We start from the raw sequence: 8890 nt of genomic DNA, 5'->3' as shown, positions 1-8890 counted from the left end.
CTCTTCATCCCCACCCCATCCCCATGACTCTGACTTCCACAGGAGCCCACAGCTGGCACAGGGCAGGTGCTTCCAGCCAGCCCCAGAGCCAGAGCACGCTGAGTGCGTAAGGGCAGGGCTGGAGGGGCTGAGGGGCTGGTCACTCTTGGGTCTCTCCTTTGAAGGGTGAACAGCCAGACCATCTCACAGCAGCACCGACCCAGCCATGGAGCAGGAAGTGGCTGGCTAGGGTGGCCTCCCCCTCTCACCCAGCCACACCCTCACCCCAGCACTGCTGTGGCCCATGTCCCCAGCTAGTGAGAAGTTGGTCCCTTTCCAGTTCAGGTAGTAGGTGACTTATTCCTAGTCCCACTGACTCGGACCAAGGCAGGGGAGCCAAGCCAATGCCACAGAGGCGGCCCCTTGGCCTGTTGCACACAGTAGAACCCCAGACAGCACACAGATTACATCGGGGCCCCACATGAATGTCCATTTCCAGGGAGAAGTCTTCCGTGGCCTCTTCACCACGTGAAGTGGCCTCTCTCTTCCATGAACTAATGGCCCCTACAAAACATTCTGTCCCTCTGGCACTCACAGGGCCTTCTACAACTCTTGTGCGCTACTCAGTTTATATGTAGGGAAGGTATTCGCTTTTGAGGTGTCTGTTTCATTTCCCGACTCCCATCCCCCCGACAGCCTGGCCAGAGTGCTCTGAGAGGGTAAGGAAGGCTGTCCTGGAAATGAGGTGACAGGTTCAAGGGCTCCATGAACAGGGGCAGAGCTGCACGTCCCTCTCGTGGAAAGGACAGGGGCCAGAGCCCTGAACCGCCTCGTGAGCAGTGAAGCTGCTGGAGGTGATTTCCCAGGAGTTGGCTCCCCTCAAGGCCAGCTGGGAGTGACAGTGTCCCCCTCCGTCTTGGGCTCTGCCTGGGTTTGTGAAGCACCCACTGTGTGTCAGGCATTACATTGAGCAGGCACTGTCTCTTCTATCTTTGACTTTGACCCTGAGCGGTGGGATCCACAGACAGAGAAAACCAGGGATCAGAGGATAGTGACTTCTCAGAGGCTGGATGCCAGCTCAGATCTGACCAGCTCCAAAGCCCACACTCAGCTTCTTCACCAAGCACACCCCACTTGCTAGCCAGGGCCAGCCCCTCAGAACTAGGATGGGACTGACCACTAGGAAGTCCTACCAGCAGAGGTGTGTGGACGCCCACATGGTGAGGGCTTGCAAAGTAGAAGACCCCTTTCCCTTAACCTGCTCCCCCTTGACATCGCCCCTGCACAGGATGTCATCTCAGTCTGCAGGAGAAGAGACCAGTCAGCATCGGTCCACGGGCCTGTTTGCAGGCTTTGAGTGAGGGGGCAGCTGTGCCAGGCAGGGGGTGTGAATGGGCTGGGCTCCTGCGTGCACTCCCTGCCCTGGCTTCTGAAGCGCCCACCAGGGTTCCAGCGACTTCCCCTGCTCGAGGCCCCTCCGACCCTGCCACTTCCCTACACAGCCCTCCCTCCTGCTCGTCATTTTCCGGAGCTCCGTGGGTGTTGGGCACAGACCCACGGCAGCCTCAGCATATGTGGAAGGCTCATGACGCATCCACGCGCGTGTGAAGTGCCGGCGTCTGCAGAGCAGAGGAAGGGGACATCTGTTTGAGTCATTGCCCAACAGCACAGGGCACTCCCATTGCTCCCAGGCCCCTTTCCCCTCCCCCAGGCCTCAGGCTCCCTGGACTCTGAAAAATGAGAAAGAGGAGGGGTGGGGAGACACAGCCCCACCCCCCACCCGGGATGGTGAACAGTGGGATGGCAACTTGGGAGCTCAAAGTGTTGTCAGTGGGAGGACAAGGTCCTCAATTCCTGGTACATTGGCCCAGAGAAGTCATGAAAACCCAAAGCCACACAGCAAGTCAGAAGTAGAAACAACGAGGACCCCGCCCAGCTGCAGGGCCCTGGGAGGCCTTCAGAAAGAGCCCGCTGCAGTGTCTCCTTACAGGTATCACCGTGAGCTGGGGCTTTGCACACAGCATCTTCGTGGCTTTCCACAACGATCCCAGACCTGATCCAGAGAAACCCAGTGATCAGGGGTTGACCCGACCCTGTCATCATCCCATTCTACAGATGAGGACACTGAAGCCTGGTGAAGAGGGAGGGGTGGATGGAACCAGGCGGCCCGGCTGTAAGACCCAGAGGCTGGATGACTCGGATATAGTGGGTGCTCTCACCAGCGTTCCCTGCAGTATGGGGACCTTGTTTTCAGTGGCCACTAGAGACAGTCCCAAGGCTCTTTCTCTCTCATGGACCACTCTGCACTTAGGGTTACAGCGGGTCCTCCGAGGGCTCACCACCTTCAAGGATGGGGTCATCAGAGGCCAAAAAGGCAGCTCACGGGAGGCAAGAGTTTCTGTTCTGCAGATGGAAATGTTCTGTGCTGGAATTCTGTTGCCCTGGGAGACAGCGTTCTCTCCCCAACTGTTGGAGATCAGACCGAAAGCCAATGACGAAGCTTGGAATGTCCAACGGGGAGGTGGGTGGGGCCAAAGAGCCAGACAGGTATCTGGAGGTGGGGGACATTGAGAGGCTCGGTGGCAGATGGAGGCACAGGGCATGTCTGCAGCCCTGACCTGCCTCACTAGGACAGGGGGCACACTGGGCCTGGCCAGGGGAGTAGGGACAAGATCTCAGAGACAGCTGGTCCAGCAGCCTCCCCTTCAGGTGGGGAACAAAGGCCCAGTGAAGCCCTCCAGGGAGGCCTCCTTCACTAGAACTCAAGTCTTCTGGCCTGGCACTCAGCGAGAGCGTCATTCCACTGAGGGCCATGGTGCCACATGGGGATGACAGGGCACGCGACCACCGCCTGTGCTGGCTGCAAATCTGGAGGCTGGGGCCTTCCCAGCCAAAGCTCAGAACCACATGGCTTCTAGGGCTAGTGAGGCTTGGGGCTTCTCAGCCCACCTGCCCACTGTTCGAATTCATTCCTTCCCCAGTGTGGACTGGACACGTCCACCAGGCCAGGCACTGGGAAGATATAGCGGAGGGGTCACAGCCAGGCCCAGACAACAGCACTGGCATCCCCGTGCCAGAGATGTCGGGGATAATGCCAGGAGCCATGAATGAGGGTATTAATTATCATCAATAATAAATAGGTACACATTGATACTCAAAATGGTTATGAGTCAGCATCAATGGCTATAAATCAGGAGGTATGTCAGTTGTTTCCACATGTGTGTGTCTGCTGCTGAGCTGGAGGAAGGGTGCGTGCACCAGGGCTGTGGGGTGTGAGGCTGTGGGGTGTGTGTGCAGTGGGTTAGGGTGTGTGGGGAAATGTGCATCTGTGCATGATGGTGTGAGTGTGCATCTCTGTGTGTGAGGCTACATTTGACAGTTGTGTGTGATTGTGTGGGTGTGTATGTGTGTCCATCATGTAAGTGTATGTGCCTGCATGCCATGTGGGTGCATGTCCGTGTGTGCTTGGGGTGTGTAATGGTGTGAATGAGCATATGTGGTGTTGATGGGCAAGTGTGTGCAAGTTGTGTATAACCGTGTGTGTATTGTGTGAGGGGATGAAAGTTGGCGGGTGTAAGGATCTGTTTAAGTGTGTGTTCTGGTTGTGTGTGTGGGTCCATGCGTGTCTGTGGGTGAGGCCGTGTGTCTGCGTGGGTGTGGGTGTGAACTGGTGAGAGTGTGGTGAGCACGTCTGTGTGTGTGCATGAGTGTGAGTGTGCAAGTGTGCCTGCACATGCGAGTGTGTTGGGTGTGAGTGTGGGGCTGAGTCCGAGGCACTGAGGCTGAATCGAGATCGGGAAGGGGCGGGTAGGGACTGTTCCTCACTGCCCACCGAGGGTCCCAGGTAGGGTTCCTGACCTCGCATTCCACCCCGTGAAGCCCCCCAACACCCTCCACTCCCGCAGTGGCCCGGTTTCCTCATCCTCCTGGAAGTTTCTGGGAGCCTCCAGCCACCGCCCTGAGCGCCTAACGTCTTCCCCCGCAGGGCGCGCGTCTGAACGCAGTCTCCCAGCCCAGGCCCGGAGACTCAGGCAGCCCAAGGCCGGCACCGCGGAGCTGGAGCGCGCTCAGCACCGCCCCGCCCACCCCGACGCCGCCCTTCTGCACCCCCTCACCACCAGTCCCACCCAGCAGCCTCCGTCCGAGAGGTCAGAAGCCCACGTGCAGGAGATGCGAGTGGGGGACCGCGGGTTACCGCGGCCAGGCGCGGGGTGCGCCGCCCCACAACAAGCCCGGCGGTCCCCCGCCCCCCGCCGCCCGGGAAGGACGGAGGGGGCGGCCTGGGATCGGGTGCGGGACTGGGAGTTCTCCAAGGTGCTAAAATAAACCCAGCGAAGGATCAGGTTTCCCGACCAAAATAACCCAGGAGCGGCCTTAGAAATGCGAACTGGGAAAGCGATCCGGGCGGGAGGCGGGGGTGAAAAATGCTTTCCGCGGGGCTCCCTCGCCCTCCTGGCAGTGCACCCCGCGGCGGACCCTCCCTCCTCTCCCCTGCAGCTGCCAGGCCGCCGGCCCCACCCAGAGTGGAGCTTTTCACCCACTGCCTCCCCTTCCTTTCTGCCATCAGTCCCCCAGTAGTGTCCCACTGGCAATCGTCTTTGATGACCAGGTGTGTAGCAGGTTCAAGACCGGCTTGGAAGTTGCTTCTACTATGAGCCAGGCACTGCCTGAGCACCTGGGTCCCACCAGTGAACAAATAGAGGACAGGCCCTGCCCCGGGGGGAAGAGCCTTTTCCTAGCAGGACACAGAACCCCAAACACTCACAGAATAAAGAGGTGAGGCTATGCTGCGTCCAAAAGGGATATGGGCTTTAAAAAAGAAAAGAAAAGAAAATTAAAAGGCTGGGTGTGGTGGCTCACACCTGTGACCCCAGCACTTTGGGAGGCCAAAGCAAGCAGATTGCCTGGGCTCAGGAGTTTGAGACTAGGCTGGGCAACATGATGAAACTCCGTCTCTACTGAAAATACAAAAAATTAGCCAGGCGTGGTGGTGCACACCTGTAGTCTCAGCTACTCGGGAGGCTGAGACAGGAGAATCGCTTGAACTTGGGAGGCGGAGGTTACAGTGAGCTGAGATCGCGCCACTTAACTCTAGCCTGGGCGACAGAACGAGACCCTGTCTCAAAAAAAACAAAAAGAAAAAAAAAAAAAAAAAACAGAGAGCAGAAGAGGGAAGAAGGCAAGGGGTGGAGGGGTGAGATTTGACTTGGGGCTCCCTGCTGGCTCATACAGTGGCCTGGCTCCATCTCTTCAACTCTGAGCCTCGGTTTTCCCCTTTGTGTGAAGGGCGTGAATAGCCTGTCTGTGAAGTTTCTTTGCTGGTTACACTGGGTGATGTAGGGCGTGCACTTTACTCCAAGCCTGGCACAGGCATAGCAAGGGTCAGGTATAAACCAGGGATAAACATGCATGTTCGTATTTATGGTAACTATTTTAAACTCTTAAAGACAGAAAACAAGTGTCTGCAACGTCCAAACTGCTCTAGGTACCAAAAGCTGCCAGAAAATTCCTGCTGTCAAGTAAGAGAGAGGTAGTATTGTCAGATGGTTAGGGATTTAGGTTGAGCTTTGGGTCTGAATCCTTGTACTAGCTGTGGGCCCTGGTAAATCACTTCACCCCCAGCCCACCTTTCAGCAATCAATATTTGGAACAAGGCCCAGGTAGAGCAATGATCCTGGGAGGTCTACTGGTCTAAGGGAACAGGGCCACCAAGGTCATCTTTACTCTTCTCATCGGTCCTTCCATGGGGTCTGGCACACTGTGGCATCAAGAAATGTTGGTGAAGGCTGGGTGCAGTGGCTGACGTCTGTAATCCCAGCACTCTGGGAGGCCGAAGTGGGCGGATTGTTTGAGCTCATGAGTGCAAGACCAGCCTGCGCAACATGGTGAAACTCCATTTCTACAAAAAAATAGAAAAATTAACCGGGTGTGGTGGTATGCATCTATAGTTGCAGCTACTTGGGAGGCTGAGGTGGGAGGATCACTTAAGCCTGGGAGGTGGAGGTTGCAGTGAGCCAAGATCATGCCACTGCACTCCAGCCTGGGCAACAGAGCAAGACCCTGTCTCAAAAAGAAAAAAAAAAAGTGTTGATGAGTGAATGAGTGAAACTGAATGAGTAAGTGAATGAGTGACAGATGAGGCCGAGCAGGCAGGGAACAGAGAAGCCGTGGGACACGTGGCTAGGAGGATAGCTCGAAGGCTCAGAGTCAGAGGGACTGGCCTGCTTAAGTCCTAGCTCTGGCCCTGGTCAGTTGTGTGGCCTCACAAGTGATGTCACCACCTTGGGCCTGCACTTGTTCCTCTAACATGGGAAGAGGGTGGTTGGACTTGCCTTGTCCAACAAGACACCTTGGGGAGTGTCTGTGGCCCCATCCTGCCTCCCCATGTCTGGACGCTACAGTGTTTGGGTTAGCCTACTAGATCCCATGGGATCCCTCCCAGCATGGTCCCAGTCACCCCATCTTGACTATTTGTTTCTTTTTTTTTTTTTCTTTTCTTTCTTTTTTGAGTTGGAGTTTTGCTCTTGTCACCCAGACTGGAGAGCAATGACGTGATCTTGGCTCACTGCAACCTTTGTCTCCCGGGTTCAAGCCATTCTCCTGACTCAGCCTCCCAAGTAGCTGGGGCTACAGGCGCCCACCACCTCGCCCAGCTAATTTTTTGTATTTTTTTTAGTAGAGACGGGGTTTCACCATGTTAGCCAGGATGGTCTCGATCTCCTGACCTCGTGATCTGCCCACCTTGGCCTCCCAAAGTGCTGGGATTACAGGCGTGAGCCACCACGCCCGGCCTATTTTCTTTTTCTTTGCCTTTTTTCTTTTTTTTTTTCTTTTTCTTTTTCTTTTTTTTTTTTTTTTTTTTTTTTTTTTTGAGGCAGAGTTTTGCTCTTGTCACCCAGACTGGAGTGCAATGACGCGATCTTGGCTCACTGCAACCTTTGTCTCCCGGGTTCAAGCCATTCTCCTGCCTCAGCCTCCTGAGTAGCTGGGATTACAGGTGTGGGCCACCAAGCCCTGCTAATTTTTATATTTTTAGTAGAGATGGGGTTTCACCACATTGGACAGACTGGTCTCGAACTCCTGATCCACCTGCCTCGGCCTCCCAAAGTGCCAGGATTACAGGCGTGAGCCACCGGGCCTGGCTTTTTTTTGTTTTGTTTTTTTGAGACAGAGTTTTGCTCTTGTCTCCCAGGCTGGAGTACATTGGCATCATCTCGGCTCACTGCAGCCTCCACCTCCCGGGTTCAAGCGATTCTCACGCCTCAGCCTCCCAAGGAGCTGGGATTACAGGCGTGAGCCACTGCGCCCGGCCTTGACTACTTGTTTCTATCCTGCTTTAGGGCACGGGGATATATGTAGAAGGACGGCCACCCTAAAGTAGTTTTTGAATAGTTACACAATGGAAACAATGAAAAGTCCAATAACAGGGGATTGGTTACATAAATTCTGGCCCATTCATGTGACAAAATGCCAGGCAGCCTTTGAAAAATAATAGGGTGTCGTGGAAACATGGCCAGATTTATATTAAGTGAAAAGGGCAGGGTGCTTTTCAGAAGAAGGTAAAATGTCATCACATGTTTTTTTTGTTTTTTTTTTTTTTGTTTTTTTTTTTTTTGAGACGGAGTCTCGCTCTGTCGCCCAGGCTGGAGTGCAGTGGCCGGATCTCGGCTCACTGCAAACTCCGCCTCCCGGGTTCACGCCATTCTCCCGCCTCAGCCTCCCAAGTAGCTGGGACTACAGGCGTTCGCCACCTCGCCCGGCTAGTTTTTTGTACTTTTTAGTAGAGACGGGGTTTCACCGTGTTAGCCAGGATGGTCTCGATCTCCTGACCTCGTGATCCACCCGTCTCGGCCTCCCAAAGTGCTGGGATTACAGGCGTGAGCCACCGCGCCCGGCTTGTCATCACATGTTTAAAATGCATATTTTGGTGCCAGGCGCAGCGGCTTGCATCTGTAATCCCAGCATTTTAGGATCGTGGCAGCAGACCACTTGAAGTCAGGAGTTCAAGACCAGCCTGGCCAACATGGTTGAAACCCCGTCTCTACCCCAAAATACAAAAATTAGCTGGGCGTGGTGGCACACACCTGTAGTCCCAGCTGCTCGGGAGGCTGAGGCATGAGAATCACTTGAACCCAGGAGACAGAGATTGCAGTGAGCCAAGATCATGCCACTACATTTCAGCCCAGGCAACAGAGTGAGATCCTCTCTCTCAAAAAAAAAAAAAAAATTTAAAAATGCATATTTTTGTGTATGTTGCATATATGTGATATATAAAGATATAGCTTATTTAGTATATATTGTTTTCTAATTATTAAAGTAATGCTTGATTGATGCAAAATATTTTAGTAACTGGAAATCAGACAAGTGAGATTCCCTTTATATCCTGATCACCCTCATGTTAACACTGGGTGGTAGGATGAAACCTATATCAACCGCGTGTGCTGAATCTATTGCAGTGAGTATGTAACACTTTAATATATATAGTAAGAAAAAATAAGGTTATTGGTAAAATTGTACTGTTTTATAAATGGGCTAATTATTTTGTGGATGTGTGTCCTGTATCCCCAACTAGACTGCGAGATCAATAAGAGGACGAGATCAATAAAAGCACTGAATGAATGAGTGAATGAATGGATGAATTAATTCTCAGTCTCTTGGGAAGTGGGATTGTGCGGCTCATGGTGGGTGCTTATACAGGTTTGTAGGGGGCAGGCACAGTGGCTCATGCCTGTAATCCCAACACTTTGGGAGGAGGAGGCGGGAGGATCACTTGAGCCCAGGAGTTCGAGACCAGCTTGGGCAATATAAGGAGACCTCATCTCTTAAAAAAAAAAAAAAAGTAAAAATAAAGGCTTGTGGGTTGACAACCAGGAGTGTCTGTGGCCCCATCCTGCCTCCCAGTGTCTGGGTG

This window comes from Macaca fascicularis, chromosome 15, assembly GCF_037993035.2.
Source record: "Macaca fascicularis isolate 582-1 chromosome 15, T2T-MFA8v1.1".
In the NCBI taxonomy this organism is placed as follows: Eukaryota; Metazoa; Chordata; class Mammalia; order Primates; family Cercopithecidae; genus Macaca; species Macaca fascicularis.
The sequence above is the reverse complement of the archived record's forward strand: the minus strand, read 5'-3'. Positions refer to the sequence as shown.